The 17,199-nt window shown below is 40.7% G+C and overlaps 2 pseudogenes; both read left to right on the forward strand.

Moving 5' to 3' along the window:
* Positions 1–1,165: 1,165 nt before the first annotated feature.
* LOC129050551 (putative HERC2-like protein 3) lies at positions 1,166–5,139 on the forward strand (annotated as a pseudogene).
* Positions 5,140–10,906: 5,767 nt separating this feature from the next.
* The window catches only part of LOC129050285 (ADAMTS-like protein 3), a 122,119-nt pseudogene continuing 115,826 nt past the window's right edge, over positions 10,907–17,199 (forward strand).

Here is a 17,199-nt window from a genome sequence, read left to right on the forward strand (position 1 = left end):
CTGTGCCTGATGTCAAGTGTCCTGGGGGAAGAAAGGAGCACTGTTTAGAAAGATGCTCCACAGGGAGAAAGGAGCCACCATTTTCAGGAGAATGATCCCCAGAAGCATGAGCAATCCAGATGCCGTGGCTTCACACAAGACGCTGGAGGGTCTTATTCCTGGAGCCAGGACCTGGGCATCGGTGTCCTTTCATGCTCATAACTGATTTTGAGGGGAGCCCAATGGATAACCTGCCTGCAAGTCATGCTCATCACACTGTAGTTTTCACACACGTCACACAGAGACCCTGTTCGTATGCACACTTGGGTGCTTGAGCAGGGTTGCACCCAAGATTCTGCGGTTCTACGGAGCCCTGAGTTGTGCCCTGGACAACTTTCCTCAGGGGGTTGGTCAACTTTGATCACTGCACCTAACAAGAAAGGGACCATGAATTCTAATCAGCAAATACAGAAAAGGAAGGAGCCATATCCCACAATAATTTCCACTGAAACACCACGTCGGATAAAGAAGAAGTCTGATTGCAGGACAGGGACTGTTCTTCAGAGATGCACCTTTCGCAGCTGGACGAATGACCCGGAATCTCCCCAAATGCCATTTGTAAACACACCAGATGAGATTTATTTCAGGGCTTTCTGAATTTATTTTCATTGAACACATACACTCCTGTGTGTGATTTCCTTTACTATCAATATGACTTACTTCCAAATGACTTACATGCCAGTGGGAAAATTTTCCATTTCAACTCATTGGAAGTGGACACCGTGAAACAGGCAAGTCAGTCTGTCTGTTTCTGGCGTTATGTGGGTTCCGCCAAGAGCACGAGTCCTAGGGCACCTGAGGTCCGTTCAAAAACCAATGTAAAAACGGCGAGCCAGGGTAAGAAAGGAGAGCACCGTTCCTATCTTCCAAATGCATTCCTGTTTCCATGATTCCAGGTGGTGAGAAGGATCCAGGGATGTCCCACATTAGCAAAATTTCACCTTCTCATGCCGACCAACAACTGATGAATGAAACACACCCCAGGAGAAAATAGTAAACCCAGTCCCCTGCAATAACCTCACACGCAAACCTACAGGTCAACAGGTCATATTCAGAAATACATACTGAATGTCATCTACCATGAACACAAACACACAGACAGTCCCTCCAGAGGTTCGGAAGACTCATGACCCCAAAACTTGATGTTTCCCATGTGTGGGCTCATCCTGAGACGCAGCCATCACTATCCAGTTGTCCGTGTTGTACAGACAGAAACTTGGGCTCCTCATTACTTTATGTAGGGTTGGCGGTGTTCGTGTTTGTGTGAGTGTGTGTGTGCATGTGTGCTTGTGGGTGTCTGTGTGTGTGTGTGTGCACGCACCCCTACATGTGGGTCAGCACTTCCACTGAGATCACTGGCACAGAAGCAGAGCCCTCTTGCTGTGTTTATTCTTCCCTTTGGATCTCCTGGTAATCCCCTGCAGAGAAGCGAGTGTGCCAGTGTTCATGGACTCCTGATCTGTTGGGTTCGTTGAAGAGAGGTTTAGCAGGAGCTTTGCTGTACAGGATGGTAGTTTTTCATCCCACACTTGTATTTTGAGTGATGAATCACAAGTACGTCGGGAGGCAGGGTAGCTTCGACTTTTCTGACGTTGAACTCAGGCTTCGTTTTGTTTTGCTCTTGGAGGAATTTCCAGTGGTCTAAGGTGCTTTCCTGAGTGGCCGTTTCCACCAAGTGCTCGTCCAAGTCGGGTACCTGGAGGCCGGGGTCTCTCTTGAGCTCTCCTTGCATTGCTCACCTGTCTGTGTCTTCAGTGCCAAGGGCTCTTGGTTCCCTGCCTCTTGATACTCTCTCACTGTGTCTTTCCCATTCCCTCTTCTGCATGTAAAAGAGGACACAGGCCTGTTGACTCAGGACAGAAGTGATGCCAGAGTCAGTGACCTCGGCATCATCCATTTTATACCACTGGCTTTCTTGAGCTTGACATAAGAGAAGTACTTGTCCGTTGTGACCCTCACAGGTCACATCATGAGCATAAAGTACCTGGCCAGACCACTGCCACAAGGTCCTGGGTGTCAGGTATACCAAAAAACTTATCAGTCAGGATGTTCCAAGGGCTCAGAGCTCAGCTCCTAGAAGAAGGACCAGTCCTGAAGGGACAGACCTTCCTTGGGAATTTGCAGGGTTTGAGCAACCCTGGCCTGCTATGTTAGCTCTTTACTGCCCAGGTGTATTATCATGTTGCTTATTTTTTATATTATATGCTGAGGAGATTTAGACCAAAAATTTTAAAAGAGATAAAATATAGGGAGGAAGTTCCACATATCACAGTGAATTCAATTGATTCGGTTACACACCAACAGAACTTCTGAACTGGACCAGGGTGGACAAGCCAGGAACTGTGGGCCAAATTCCACCTCTTGCTTGCTTTGTGTTGCCCATGGACTAAGACCTTTTTTTTTTTTTTCCAGTTTGAAATTGTTTTTTAAAAATTAAAAGAAGTATATTATTTTTGACACATGAAAATTACATGAAGCTAAAATTGTAGCACCATAAATAAAGTTTTACGGGAGCACAGCCACAACTATTGCTTTATCTGTGGTTACTTTTTGTGCTACAGCAGCAGAGTTGAGTATTTGCAACAGACTGCCTGGCCTGAAAGACTCAAATGTTCAGTCTCTGTCACTTGAGGAAGAGCTTGCTGGCTGCCGGGCTTCCCCTGCTTCGGGGCTTCTCCCCTCGTTGCACTCTCACTTTGTCTTTTTGTTTTGCCAGGGTGATCATTTCACTCTTGTTGTTGAGCATTGCAATTTATAATGTTGTTCAGATGTTTATTTGAATGAAATATTTGTCCTTCATGTAAATCTAAGTATTTCTTAATTTAAAATTAATATTTAAGTATATGATTTTTATAGTGAATGATGTTTTAAAACACAGTTCCTAAGAAGCCAGAATCTACAGATGATGAAGAAAAAATTGGAAATGGAGTGATTTAGAAGAAGCTTGCATTTTGCCTCACAGTCCAATAAATGTGGACGAGAGACCCATTGCAGTTAAATCACCCAAGGTGCAGTATTTTCTGTGATTCTGAGGTTGGCTGAATAGAATCATAGCATGTAGCAAAGGAATCCACAGTCTCGTACCTCTGTACCTGAGCATCCAGAGGGAGGGACGGGCGGTTGTTAGAAATACGGCCCCAGTGATGCTTCATGAACTTGACTTATGATGTCCTGGTCAGAGCTGTAGCTGGAGAAAGGTTTCCTTTTATTTTTGGCACTAGATTGTATCATTAATTATTCACCATTCATTCCTTAAATATATTCTTTGTTCCAGAAACAGTGCTGGGCCCTGTGGCCATTAATATGAACCATAACTTAACTTTGTATGCCAAGCTATCCTGTTCCAACATATATTAGTATAGAGATTATAAATTCACTTATATTTATAGCATAGTTTTAAAACCATGTATTAATGACTAAATTTAACATTTTAACCAATTTAAACCTATGAGCATTATTTATATTTTACTTGAATAACTTTTAGAGCACAGTTTAATATTAAATAGGGTAGACTAATGATGAAAATGGTTTTCCTTTGTTAGGACAAATGGCAGCCGCTGTTGAGTACTGTTACAGGTGTTCACAAATACAAGTGGTTGAAGCAGAATGTGCAGGGTCTTTATCCGCAGTCTCCACTCCTCAGTACAATTGCTGAATTTGCCCTTAAGGAAGAACCAGTGGATGTGGAAAAAATGAGAAACTGTCTACTAAAACAGGTAACATTTGATGAGAAATGCTTCTCTACATTGGGTAATATACATAACACTTAACTGTATGCATTGATATTTTGCAGTTGGAGAGAGCAGAGGTTCGCCTGGAAGGGATAGATACAATTTTAAAACTGGTGAGCAAGAATTTCTTACTTCCATCTGTGCAGTACGCGATGTTTTGTGGATGGCAAAGACTTATTCCTGAGGGAATCGATATAGGGTAAAACGTTAGCATATTTTTTTCTTAATTAAGGAAGCTGTGGCAACAAAATGTTGTTCTGTAGCAGTTAGAAGTCTGGCAGTGTCCCAAGTCAAATTCTTTATCTTTATTTGAAAGGGAACCTCTTACTGATTGTTTAAAGGATGTTGATTTGATCCCACCTTTTAATCGGATGCTGCTGGAAGTCACCTTTGGCAAGCTGTATGCTTGGACTGTTCAGAACATTCGAAATGTTTTGATGGATGCCAGTGCCAAATTTAAAGAGCTTGGTGAGTCAACAGTTGCATCAATGTTATTTTATAGTTTGCCTTTAATTATATATTGTGGAAACTTGCAGATGCCAATTTTTGCTTTTGAGAAGACTGTGTTTGTACTTTGTACTTGTATAATCTACGCTGCTGTCAGCTTTCTCAGATTTTAAACAAAACTAGCAGGAGACACAATGCTGAAGTACTCTAGTATAACATTTTTACATTTTTACATTTTTATGTGTATCACCACATATCCTAAAGTGTCTGTGTCCTATATTAATATTTATTTCCTGTATAGTTTGAGCATCTACAGAGAGTTGATTGGATTGGTTTTGTGGAGGAAAGGTGAGACATAACTTTTATATTTGAAATGGAAGGAATGGAATAGGGCACCAGTGTATTCAGAGAGCGACATGCTAAGTCCTGTAGACAGATGGAACGACCTGTGCACAGAATACAGGGGGTAGACCCATCGTGCAGCATGATAGAGCTGCCCACTCTGTGGAAACCACTGAAAAATAGTCCGAAGTTTAGAGTAATCACCCGTGCTTTCTGCATTGTGTTTATTCTTGTATCCACACACAAGAAATGTCAGTGGGTGTCAATGCTTATTAGTCAGATGTTTAAAGTAATAGCCCGTGCTTTCTGCATTACGTTTATTCTTGTATCCATCACAAGAAATGTCAGTGGGTGTCAATGCTTATTAGGTATCCAGCCGGTTCCCCTGCAAACCACCACCAATGAGAACCTGTCAGGACCGAGCCTGGGGACCATCCCACAAGCCCGCTTCCTCCTGGTGATGCTCAGCATGCTCACCCTGCAGCACGGCACAAACAACGTCGACCTCCTGCTCAATTCCAGCACGCTGGCCCTCGCTCAGACGGCACTGCGCCTGATTGGTGGGTCTGCACCGGCTTGAGAGCCTTTGGGAAAACGTGAAGATTTTGCTTTGATTTTTTTTTTAAGCTTTTTGTGAATTATGGTAAGACACAAATAGCAGAAAGTGTAGCGTTTTAACATCGCAATTCAGCGGTATTAAATATATTCACAATTTTCTAGAGTCATCACCACTGTCTAGTTGTAGAACTTTTTCATCACTATAAATGCACCCCATTTAGCCATCAGTCCTGACTCACCCTGCTCTCCAGCCCCTGGTAGTCACAAATCTGCTTTCTCTGTCTATGGATTTGCATATCCTGGATATTTCATATAAATGGAATCATCCCATTTGTGGCCTTTGTGTCTGGGTTATTTCATTTGGTATATATCAGTACTTTATTTTTATGGCTGAAAAAGATTTCATTGTATGAATATATAACATTTTGTTTATTCATTTATCTGTTGATGGACATTTGGGTTGGTTTTGCCTTTTGACTTTTGTGAATAGTGCTGCTAGGAACATTTATATACAAATACTTGTTTGAACACTTGTTTCTAGTTCTTTTGATTATACACCTAGGACTGGAATTACAGCGTCATATGGTACAACTGTGTGTAACTTACTAAGAAACTACCAAACTTTTCCACAGTGCCGTATCATTTTTACATTCCCACCACCAGTGGGCAGGATTGCAGGGTTCCAGTTTCTCTACTTCCCTACCAACACTATTTTTTGTGGTTTTCTTTTTTTGTTTGTTTTTTTGGATTAAGGCCATCCTAGTGGGTGTGAAGTGGCATCTCATTGTGATTTTGATTTGCATTTCACTAATGACGAATGACATTGAGCTTCTTTACATGTTTGTGCTTGTTGGCCATTTGTATATCTTCTTTGGAGAAGTGTCTATTCAAATCCCTTTCTCTTTATTTTTTATTTTATTTTTTTGAGACAGAGTCTCACTCTGTCGCCCAGGCTGAAGCACAGTGGCACGATCTCGGCTCACTGCAACCTCTGCCTCCTGGGTTCAAGTGCTCCTCGTGTCTCAGCCTCCCGAGTAGCTGGGATTACAGTCACACACTGCCACACCTGGCTAATTTTTGTATTTTTGGTAGAGATGGGGTTTCGCCATGTTGGCCGGGCTGGTCTGGAACTTCTGACCTCAGGTGATCTGCCTGCCTTGGTCTCCCAAAGTGCTGGGATAACAGGCATGAGCCACTGCACCCAGCCCCTTTCTCCTTTTTAAATAGGGTTATTTGTCATCATCTTGTTGTTGTACCAATAAATGCACTATAGAAGTGTACCAAACATTTAAAGAAGAATTAACACCAGTCCTCAGACTCTTTAAAAATTTCATGTATACTAGACCTTCACAGATCTGTAGACCTTTATCAGATATATAATTTGAGGGTATTTTTTCCTGTTCTCTGGATTGTATTTCCTTTGATAGAGTTTTTTATTTTGATGAAGTTCAATTTATCTGTTTCTCTTTTGTCATCTATGCTTTTGATAACATATCCAAAAAGCCATTTCCAAATACAAGGTTGATGAAGATTATCTTCATATTTTCTTCTGTAAGTTTTATAGTTTTAGCTCTTATATTTAGATCTTTGGTCCATTTTTAGGTAATTTCTTTTACACAGTGTGAGGTAGGAGTCCAGCCTTTTTCTTTTGATTATCTGAGTGTTTCAATACCACTTGTTGAGGACTGTTCTTTCCCTGAAGTTCTCGGTACCCTTGGCAAAAATCAGTTGGCTGTAGATATTTAGGTTTATTTCTGGACTCTCAATTACATTATCACATTCTATATGTTGATAATTATGCAGGTACCACACTGTTTTAAACATTGTAGTTTTGTACTGTTTTAAAATTGAGAAGTGTGTTTTCTTAAGATTATTTTGGCTACTTTGAGTCCCTTGCATTTTCACATGAACTTCAAGGCTGGCTTTTCCATATCTGCAAAAAAGACCATTGGGATTTTTGCTAGGGATTGAATCTGTAGATTGTTTTGGGGAATAGTGCCATCTTAACAATGTTAACATCCATTCTCTGAATGTGGAATGTCTTTCCATTTATTTCTGTCCTCTTTAATTTCTTTCAGCAGTATTTTATTGTTTTACAGTTATCAGGGTAATAATGGCCTCATAGAATGAACTAGGTAGTGTTCCCATATATTCTGTTTTTAGAAGAGTTTGAGGATTGGTGTCAATTCTGCTTTAAATGTTTGTTAGAGTTGACCAGCTAAGCTTTTCTTTGTTGAAAGTTTTTTTTTTTTTTTTTTTTTGAGACGGAATCTCACACTGTTGGCCAGTCTGGACTGCAGTGGCACGATCTCAGCTCACTGCAAGCTCCACCTCCCAGGTTCATGCCATTCTCCTGCCTCAGCCTCCCGAGTAGCTGGGACTACAGGCACCCACCACCACGCCCAGCCAATTTCTTGTATTTTTGGTAGAGATGGGGTTTCACCATGTTAGCCAGGATGGTCTCGATCTCCTGACCTCGTGATCCACCCACCTCGGCCTCCCAAAGTGCTGGGATTACAGGCATGAGCCACCGGGCCCAGCCAACTCATTTCTTCTTTTACTATTTATCATCTCTTCATCTTCATGGGTGCCTGAGCATAGGTCATTCCTAATAGCAGAGTGATTCAATGTCAATGGAAGATGGGGAAAGGGATTATTGGATAGGCAACTGATAATCCTTATGACAGTGTCTTGCTTTTCAAAATATTGACTTGGAATCTGAGGTCTCTGGATCATGTGTATTCCTACCTCATCCGGATATTGTTTTTCTGAAGAGAAGGAACATAGAAACTGCAAAGCAGCCCACATAGCTTTATCTGAGTTCATCTTCTCGCAGGACTTTGCTAAAAGTAGCAATAAGAGCCACTTATTACTGCATGTCATGTTTTCAACATTTTCTGCCATTTTCTTTAGTTTTACCGTCTCATTAGGCATATAGTGCATTTTTAAATATACATCAAATGATGGTTTAACCAAATGGTTATTATTTCTTAATGCCAGCTCTGTCTTGTACCATATGAAACTTATCCAACTGCTTTCTGACTACCTTGTTCAGCCACATTTTAGTTTGCATTACTATCAACACCTCACTTCTAAATGATGCCTCTTTCAAGAATTGTGTTTAGTAAACACATAAAAAAGTATAACCTTAAAACATATCTGGAGGAAGACAGTTCATGGCCGCTTCTGGTGGCTTCATACTCATTAAACAAATGATGATTGTCTTCCATTCTTAGGATACCAGAAATAGAAGATTGCTGGTTGGACTTCAGCCTACTCTTCCTCATTCTAAAGAAGTCAACAGAAGAATGGTTGACTTTTATCTCTTGATTTACTGCTTACAGACAATGAATCATGCCTATTCTCACTGGCCAAAGCTATTGCAAGAGTGGCTATGACAATTAGTTTTTTTTAGCTGGAAATATTGGCACACTTCAGTAATACAAGGATCATTCAATAATTAGGAAGGGGAGACAACATACTGAAAACACAACATGTTCCCATCACATACCCATGTGTACTCACACACTGTGCTTCATCTTCTGCTATTATGAATGAATGTTTAGGCTTCTATATTATGCTAAAACTTCCCCTTTTATACTATATCCCATACCCACATTCACATTTGGTCTACATGGATATAGCTCCTGTGATTCTGTCCTCTTTTGGATAATTCAGGTCTGCTTCTCCACTAGGTTATATAAATCAGCTTAAAAATAAACAACCATTATAGTACAAATCCTGCATCAAAACATGTTTATTATATAAATATCCTCTATCAGCTCATGTTTAATTTCTTTTTTATTTTGAGATGTCTAATAAGGTAGGCATTAGACATATGGCTGTTTATATTTAAATTAATTAAAGTAAATATAATTAAATATTCATTTTCTCAGTTGCACATTTTAAGTGCTCAGTAGCCACTAGTGACTATCATACTGGATAGTGCAGATTATGTAATATTTTCATTTTGTAGAAAAATCAATTATACGACCATATATAATGAAAATATGCAAGTTTCTTAACACCTGAAGATAATTAAATAGTACACATCAAGACGTGGGAGACACAACAAATGTTCAATGCAGAGGAAAAATTACAGCCTTAAAAGCATAAATTAGAAAAGAAGAAAGTTGAACTCTAATGAGTTTAGAAAATCAGCAAAAGAATAAACACAATGATTGTAGGTAAATAATAAGAAAATACATTCATAAAATGAAAACTAGGCCAACAAAGAGGATCACCAAAGCCAAAAATTGGTTTTCTAAAATTAGTGATAACATTTATCAACCTCTTCAGGCTTATCAAGGAACAACAAATGTTACACAGAAAATAAATATTAAGAATAAAAATGTGTTTAATGGCATACTTAGTGATTAGAAAGAAAACGAGGGCACACTATTAATTACTTTGAGTAAATTTAAAGCATAAGCAGAAATACACAACTATCTAGAAAAATATTACTTACCAGCATTTAATCAAGAATAAATAAACATCCTGAATAATCATTTAAGTATTAAGTAATTGGTGTAGTAGCAAATAAAAAAGCAAGTAGCACTAGCCGGTTTTATAGATTATAAAGTTTTCAGTAAGATCATTCCAAAACTATAGAAAAGTAGATGACAGAGATGAAGAGTATTCTGCAAATCATTCTGCTAATTCATTAAACTTAATGCTATACTGACAAGAGTACAAGAATATACAGAACAATAAACAAACATGAAAAAAATTTTTAAATATATTACAATTAGTATTAAATTATGTAGCACATAAAAGTGTAAATATGAAGAAATCTAATTTGCCTTAAACATACCAGGTTGATTAAACAATAGAAATATAATTTACCACAATAACAGATTAAAGGGAAAATTATATAAACATTTCTATTATGCATCATATAAGCTTTTAAACATAAACTTAAAACACAACACTTTTAAAACATAAACATTCAGTAACCGTAAAAACTATTCTTAGCGTACTAAAAATGGAAGGTAACTCATTTAAATTAACATAGGGTATCTACAAAAATAACCCTACTTCAATATTAAAGGAGAAATATTTGAATCATTCTCTGTGAAGTCAGAAGTAAAATATGAGTATCTATTATTGCCATTTCTGTTCAATATTGAAATGGTAGTATGAACCAATGCATTAAGACTAAATAAATAAATAACAAAAGATTCTGTAAAAAGAATGCAGAAAAAACATTCATTATCAGCCAGGCACGGTGGCTCACGCCTGTAATCCTAGCACTTTGGGAGGCCGGGGCAGGCGGATCACGAGGTCAGATGATCAAGACCATCCTGGCTAACACGGTGAAACCCCGTCTCTACTAAAAATACAAAAAATTAGCCGGGCGTGGTGGCAGGTGCCTGTAGTCCCAGCTACTTAGGAGGCTGGGCCAGGAGAATTGCTTGAACCCGGGAGGTGGAGGTGGCAGTGAGCTGAGATCACATCACTGCACTACAGCCTGAGTGACAAAGCGAGCCTCCATCTCAAAAACAAAACAAAACAAACAAAAAGCCCACAAAACATTTGTCGCATTGATTTGTGGTGCTATACTGTGTCCTTAAACTTGATCTGTTTCTGGACTTTTTTTTTTTTTTTCCATTTTAATAGGTCCATTTGTTTATTGCTGTACCAATTCTCTATTCTTAATTGAAACAATTTTCCTCTCATTTTACTTATTTTAGAGTTCTTTTAATTGTGTTTAAAAAGCTTGTAACATGAGATCTACTGTTTTAATAAATTTTGAAGCATATAGTACAGTATTGGTAATTATAAGTACAATGTTGAAAAGCGGATCTCTAGAACTTTTTAATTCTGCATGGTTGAAACTTTATACCCATTGGACAGTAACTCTTGATTTCCTCATCACCCCAGTTCCTGGCAACCACTATCGTACTTTCTGCTTCAATGAGTCGCTCTATGTTAGATAGCTCATATAGATGGAACCATGCAGTATTTGTCTTTTGTGACTGGCTTGTTTCACATAGCCTAATGTCCCCAAGATTCATCCATATTGTGGCGTGTGATAGGCTTTCCTTCTTTTTAACGGCTCCATAGCATTTCATTGTGTGTATACCACATGTTGTTTATCCATTCATCTGTTGATGGACATTTAGGTCGCTTCCATGTCTTGGCTATTGCAAACAATAAGTGTGCAAATATCTCTTTGAGATCCTGATTTCAATTCTTTTGGATAAATACCAAGAAGTTGGATTGCTGGATCATACAGTAATTCTATCTTCCTTCACAATTTTTTAGCTATTTTTTTTTTGAGACAGTCTCGCTCTGTCATCCAGCCTGGAGTGCAGTGGCACGATCTCAGCTGTCACCTCTGTCTTCTGGGTTCAAGCAATGCTGGTGCCTCAGCTTCCCGAGTACCTGGGACTACAGGCATGTGACACCATGCCCAGCTAGTTTTTTGTATTTTAGTAGAGATGGGGTCTTGCCATGTTGCCCAGGCTGGTCTCGAACTCCTGAGCTCAGGAAATCTACCCACCTCGGCCTCCCAAAGTGCTAGGATTATAGACATGAGCCACCAAGCCCGGCCTCCCTTGGCTCTTATAGATATTTATGCCACTAGATGAACTTTAGAATCATTCGTTATGTTTCAAAAAATTTTTCTTTGGGAACTTTGATGGGACTTGCTGTAAACTTACAGATAAACTTGGAGAGAAGTAGCATTTTACTGTATTGAGTCTACTCATTCAGGACTACGGTTGTTTCTTCATTTATTCAAGTATATTTTAGACCCCTTAGTAAAGTTGTGTAACTTAATAATGAGCTTTATTTCTTTTCAGGTCTATACCTACATCTATCTATGTACTTTTTACTTGTAATTCCCCCTCTTCTCTATAATATTCTGAATTAAGTCAATGGTGGAAAGTCTAGGAAACCAGTTAAACCAAACTGTACTCATAATTGACTCTTCCCTATTTTCTTGGATTCAAAATCTTTATAACTTGGCCAACTATGTTCATATGACTTTGTTTTCTAGGAATGGAGATTCTCTCAGGAGGTTCCACAAATCCTGATGCAAGGTTTCTTAGGAGTTACCACCAGTCTGCCTGACGCACAAGCAAGCAAGTCAGAATTTCACTCATGAGCACTTCTTTTTTTTTTTTTTTTTTTTTTTTTTCCCGGGACAGAGTCTTGCTCTGTTGCCCAGGCTGGAGTGCAGTGACACAATCTTGGCTTACTTCAACCTCTGCCTCCCGGGTTCAAGTGATTCTCCTGCTTTAGCCTCATGAGTAGCTGGGATTACAGGCACGCACCATCACACCCGGCTAATTTTTGTATTTTTAGTAGACGGGGTTTAGGCTCAAGCAGGTTCCCTGCTATGTAAGTTAGAAAACAGAATAATATAATTGATATTTAGCCAGTTTATTTAAATTTAGGAATGATAAAATTTCAGATATGATGCTGAGCTTAAAAGCCATCTCGACAAAACCTTCTTAAGGTGGAAAGGCATGCGTGTGTCAACTGATTTTCATATAAACCTGTCTTTTTTTTATGCGGTCATTCCAAAGCAAAGCATTTTCGGGTAGCATTGGTCTTTGTGAAGACCTTAGATGACTCTGGATTTGGGAGCCCAAGGTGGGCAGATCACCTGAGGTTAGGAGTTCAAGACCAACCTGGCCAACATAGCAAAACCCTGTCTCTACTAAAAATACAAAAGTTAGTCAGGTGTGGTGGTGGGCACCTGTAATCCCAGCTACTCAGGAGGCTGAGGCAGGAGAATTGCTTGAACCCAGAAGGAGGAGGTTGCGGCAAGCTGAGATTGCGCCATTGCACTCCTGGGCAATAAGATCAAAACTCTGTCTCAATTAAAAAAAAAGGTGACTCTAGAATAACTGGGGAAGCTTTGGGCTATTTCTACCACATTTGCTTATAATTTATTGTGTGGTTTTTTTTGTTTGTTTGCTTTTTAATATCTAGACCTCAAGAAACACTCATTCAGATGAAGACAAAGATGGCAACTGGGATGCTTGGGGCGACTGGAGTGACTGCTTCCAGACCTGTGGGGGAGGAGTGTCATATTCTCTGCGGAGATGTTTGACCGGAAGGTCAGTGGTGGCTTCACTTGCTCCTGCATGTGGAATGTGGCAGTGCCTCTGGATGGGTAGAGAGAAGAGATAACTTTATTTGGCTTTGGAATGTACTGTGATGATGGTGTAACATTTGCTTTGTCTAAATGTTAGTCAACCTAGGTTAACATATTTAAGCAGCAATGGTCCCGTTTTCGTGCGTGTCGCCATGTTGCACACAGGACCCAGGAGCACTGGACACTTTGGGCTTTGAGGAAAGGAAATCCTGGCACTTTAAGTCACTGGTTTAAAGTTGTCAAGAGTTGGGGCAAGAGGTCAAGTCTTCTGAGTTCTGCCCTTGGGTTGCTGCAATTTAATCCAGTTCTTGTTCATCTATTCTGAGCAACCCATTGATTAAGAACATGATGCAAGTTCTGTTTTCACATTTTAGATATGTTTATGTTAAATAATATTTGCAAAAATGTAAAATCAGCTTATTTTTTAAAAATCTGTAAATTTGTAATAAGCCTGTGCTTATCACTGTTTTTGAGACACTTTAAGGTAATTCTTTATGGGACAGTTTAATTCCCAGTCAATGATTTTGCATCAGCTCCTAGGTAAGACAGAGCCCCAGATTGATGGAATCTGGCATGCTAGTCTTGTACAAAAGAAGATTCCAAGATTATGTCAGTCATCTTCAGATTTGGGATATTGTTAGGCAAAAGAATAAATTGGCCTTTGCCGATTAGCTTCAAGATATAGAGTAGAAATGCAGGGAGAGTACATTTTGGCTGGAGTTTGGATTTCGTTGAGGTCACTGTTCTACCATACATTAAACAGTGACCAAGTATGTCTTCCAGTTTCCTTGAGACAATGCAGAGCAGGGCAGATGAGAGATTGTACATGTGGCCTTTGAGAAGAAAGACTCACTGGTCTACTCCAGGAAGGCCTGGGAAGGTTGCTGGAGGTACTATAGTAGCATTCCCCCAGGGTGAGTTCTAACTCAGAGCATGGAAACTTCAGTAAAGCATTGGTGAACTAAATCCAGGGATTATTCTTGCAAAGAGAAAGTGTTATGCCTGCTTCCCCATATTTCCACCTTGGTGAGCAGATATAGGCCCTGGTATTCTGTGTCATGCTGTGTGGAAGAATGATGGGGTATCATGCTGTATTGGGATATATTTATTCTGCCAAGGAGGCTGCAATAGGAGAGCTACACCCTGTGGGCAAGGGGAGGAGGCTTTTTTTTTTTTTTGGAGACGGAGTCTCACTCTTTCCCAGACTAGGGTGCAGTGGCGGTATCTGGGCTCACTGAAACTTCCGCCTCCCAGGTTCATGCAATTCTCCTGCCTCAGCCTCCCAAGTAGCTGGGATTACAGGTGCCTGCCACCATGCCTGGCTAATTTTTGTATTTTTAATAGAGACGGGGTTTCACCATGTTGGCCAGGCTGGTCTTGAACTCCTGACCTGAATGATCCATCTGCCTCGGCCTCCCAAAGTGCTGGGATTACAGGCATGAGCCACCATGCCCAGCCAGGGGGCTTCTTATGTAAAGGGTGAGTTCTTTCCCACTGCTGGCCAGCCACATGGGAGAGGTTTCCAATCTGGGAATGAGTAGGGAAGGGAGAACTTTGGCATCTCTTTCTAAACTTCAAGTCTGAGAAGTCTGAATAATTTGCAATTAGTGGTAGGGTTAGAGTGGGAAAGGAGTGGGATTTATTTGCATTGGTCTTTTTTTCTTTTTTCTAGTATGTACTTGCATTTGTTAAAAAGAATTTAGAGGAATATATTAAGGACCATGAATAACCCCTTTCATCCTATTGTCATACAACTAAAATGTTCACATATTTATTTATTATTTGGTTCATTTTTAAAATTTCTTTGATTTTGCTTGGAACATAATTTTGCCAGGTGATATATCTCCAGAAGGCTGAAGGTAGGGAAGGGCAGTTGCTCAACTTCTTCCGTCTTTTCTACTCGTACTCAGAAGGGGAGACTTGGGCAAGAGGAGAGGAAAGGGAGGCAGGAGAGTTCTTGGCTTTATTGTTGAGAGCAGGTATTGGTGTTCTCTGTTTGGCAAGTGTCTTAAGCTGACTGTTGTGAGCACTTTGATGGATTTTCTGAGAAATTGCCTTTGCCCTCCCAAATTCCTTGGGATTTCTTGCCTCCAATTCCCTTGAAATGTGCTATTCACAACACTTTGGCTTGGTAATATTGCTCTTTCCTCAGCTCTGAGACTGCTAGACATGCCCCCAGCTTCTCCCTATTTACATGTGCTAACCCCTCTGTGGCCATCCTGGTAAGTTCTTAAGACAACCACATGCTGGAACTCATGCACATGCCCACATCTGGTTCACAGGAAACCCTCATGTAAACTTTGCTAAACAAACTCTTCAAGTCCAGGGAGCCAGTGCTGCAACACCTACTCTGCTTACATGGGCTGCTGTAGCTGTTCTCTCAGCCCTTAAATTTCTCAGGTGTGAATTAAACACCAACCAACTGTTGGTGACACATTGAACTCTTCAAGTGCTGTCCTTAAAATTTCTTCCTCTTGATTTGGGGCTAGCAGACTGAAACCCTCATCCCTTCTCCTTGATGGAGCAGAATGAGAGGTAGGCTCACAGCACACCTTTCTCAATGAAATCCTCAGAAGTTCTTCCTGTAAGTCTCTGGCTCCAGATCCTTTTAATTCCCTTGATGTGAGTAAGGAGTTTAACTCCAGTGAATTAAGCTAACACATATCCTGCCTTCAAAGTTCTTACATCTAAGGAGACAAACAATAAACAAGTAAACAATCAAATTATATATAATTAAAAATTGTGTCACTGGCCAGGCGCAGTGGCTCACACCTGTAATCCCAGCACTTTGGGAGGCTGAGGCGGGTGGATCACCTGAGGTCAGGAGTTCGAGACCAGCCTGACCAACATGGAGAAAGCCCATCTCTACTAAAAATACAAAATTAGCTGGGCATGGTGGCACATGCCTGTAATTCCAGCTACTCAGGAGGCTGAGGCAGGAGAATTGCTTGAACTTGGGAGGTGGAGGTTTCAGTGAGCTGAGATTGCACCATTGCACTCCAGCCTGGGCAATAAGGGTGAAACTCCGTCTCAAAAAAAAAAAAATTGTGTTAAGAAAATCCATAAAATGGTCAGGGAAGCCCTCTGTCCTGGGGCATGTATATGCTGAGATATTACTGCTAAGAAGAAATCAATTATGTGATGGGAAGGGTTATGAGACCAAAAAATTTCAGATAGTGGGAGCAGCATATGTAAATATCCTGAAGCAGGAAATGAAAACAGACTTTTAGGCCTGGAGAGCAATTAGATGAGAGTAAGCAGAATGGGCAGTCCCCTGCTGACTGCCACTGCAGACAGAGCCTTGGTGGGCACAGAGTCAGCCAGCATCCCACCCTGGGCTAACACTGTGCAGAGAACAGTGGATCCTGCCCCACCCTGAGCAACCACTCCTACTTGTGGGGCACAGAGAAGGCACTCAGACCTGCACCTGCCAGTGCCCCACCCCTGAGCCAACACCACCTCCAGCATGACTGAACACACAGTCACCAACAGGGGCCTCCTGCCCACCCCCAGCTGCACTGCCTCTGCCACTGTGGTGAATGCCCACAGAGAGGCAGGACCCCCGGCACCTGCTAGCACTCCACCGTAGCTACCACTACCACTGCTGCTGATATGTGCAAATGAGGATGGATCCCTCTGTCATCGTGCTATGAAATGCTTTGGCTGACATCAGCCATCAGAGTGTAATGACCAGCAGTCCAAAAGCATTTGGCCCCCACAGTGCAGTGGATTCCTAACATCAAGGATCCAGAGAACAAAGTTGGGGCCCAATACAAGTACCCCAGAATTAGAACATCCAGTCCAGGTATTGGGAGCTGAGTGTTGGCCCCCTAAAATCTTTCATAAATGAAGCCAGTTGGCTGGATCCACCTTATACTAGAATCAAGCCCTCAAGGTCATTAAAAAAATAGGATAAAAGAAACAAAATTATGCAAAAAGTCAGCAACCTCAAGGATTAAAGGAAGATAAGCC

The sequence above is a fragment of the Pongo abelii genome, chromosome 16, assembly GCF_028885655.2.
Source record: "Pongo abelii isolate AG06213 chromosome 16, NHGRI_mPonAbe1-v2.0_pri, whole genome shotgun sequence".
NCBI classification, from domain to species: Eukaryota; Metazoa; Chordata; class Mammalia; order Primates; family Hominidae; genus Pongo; species Pongo abelii.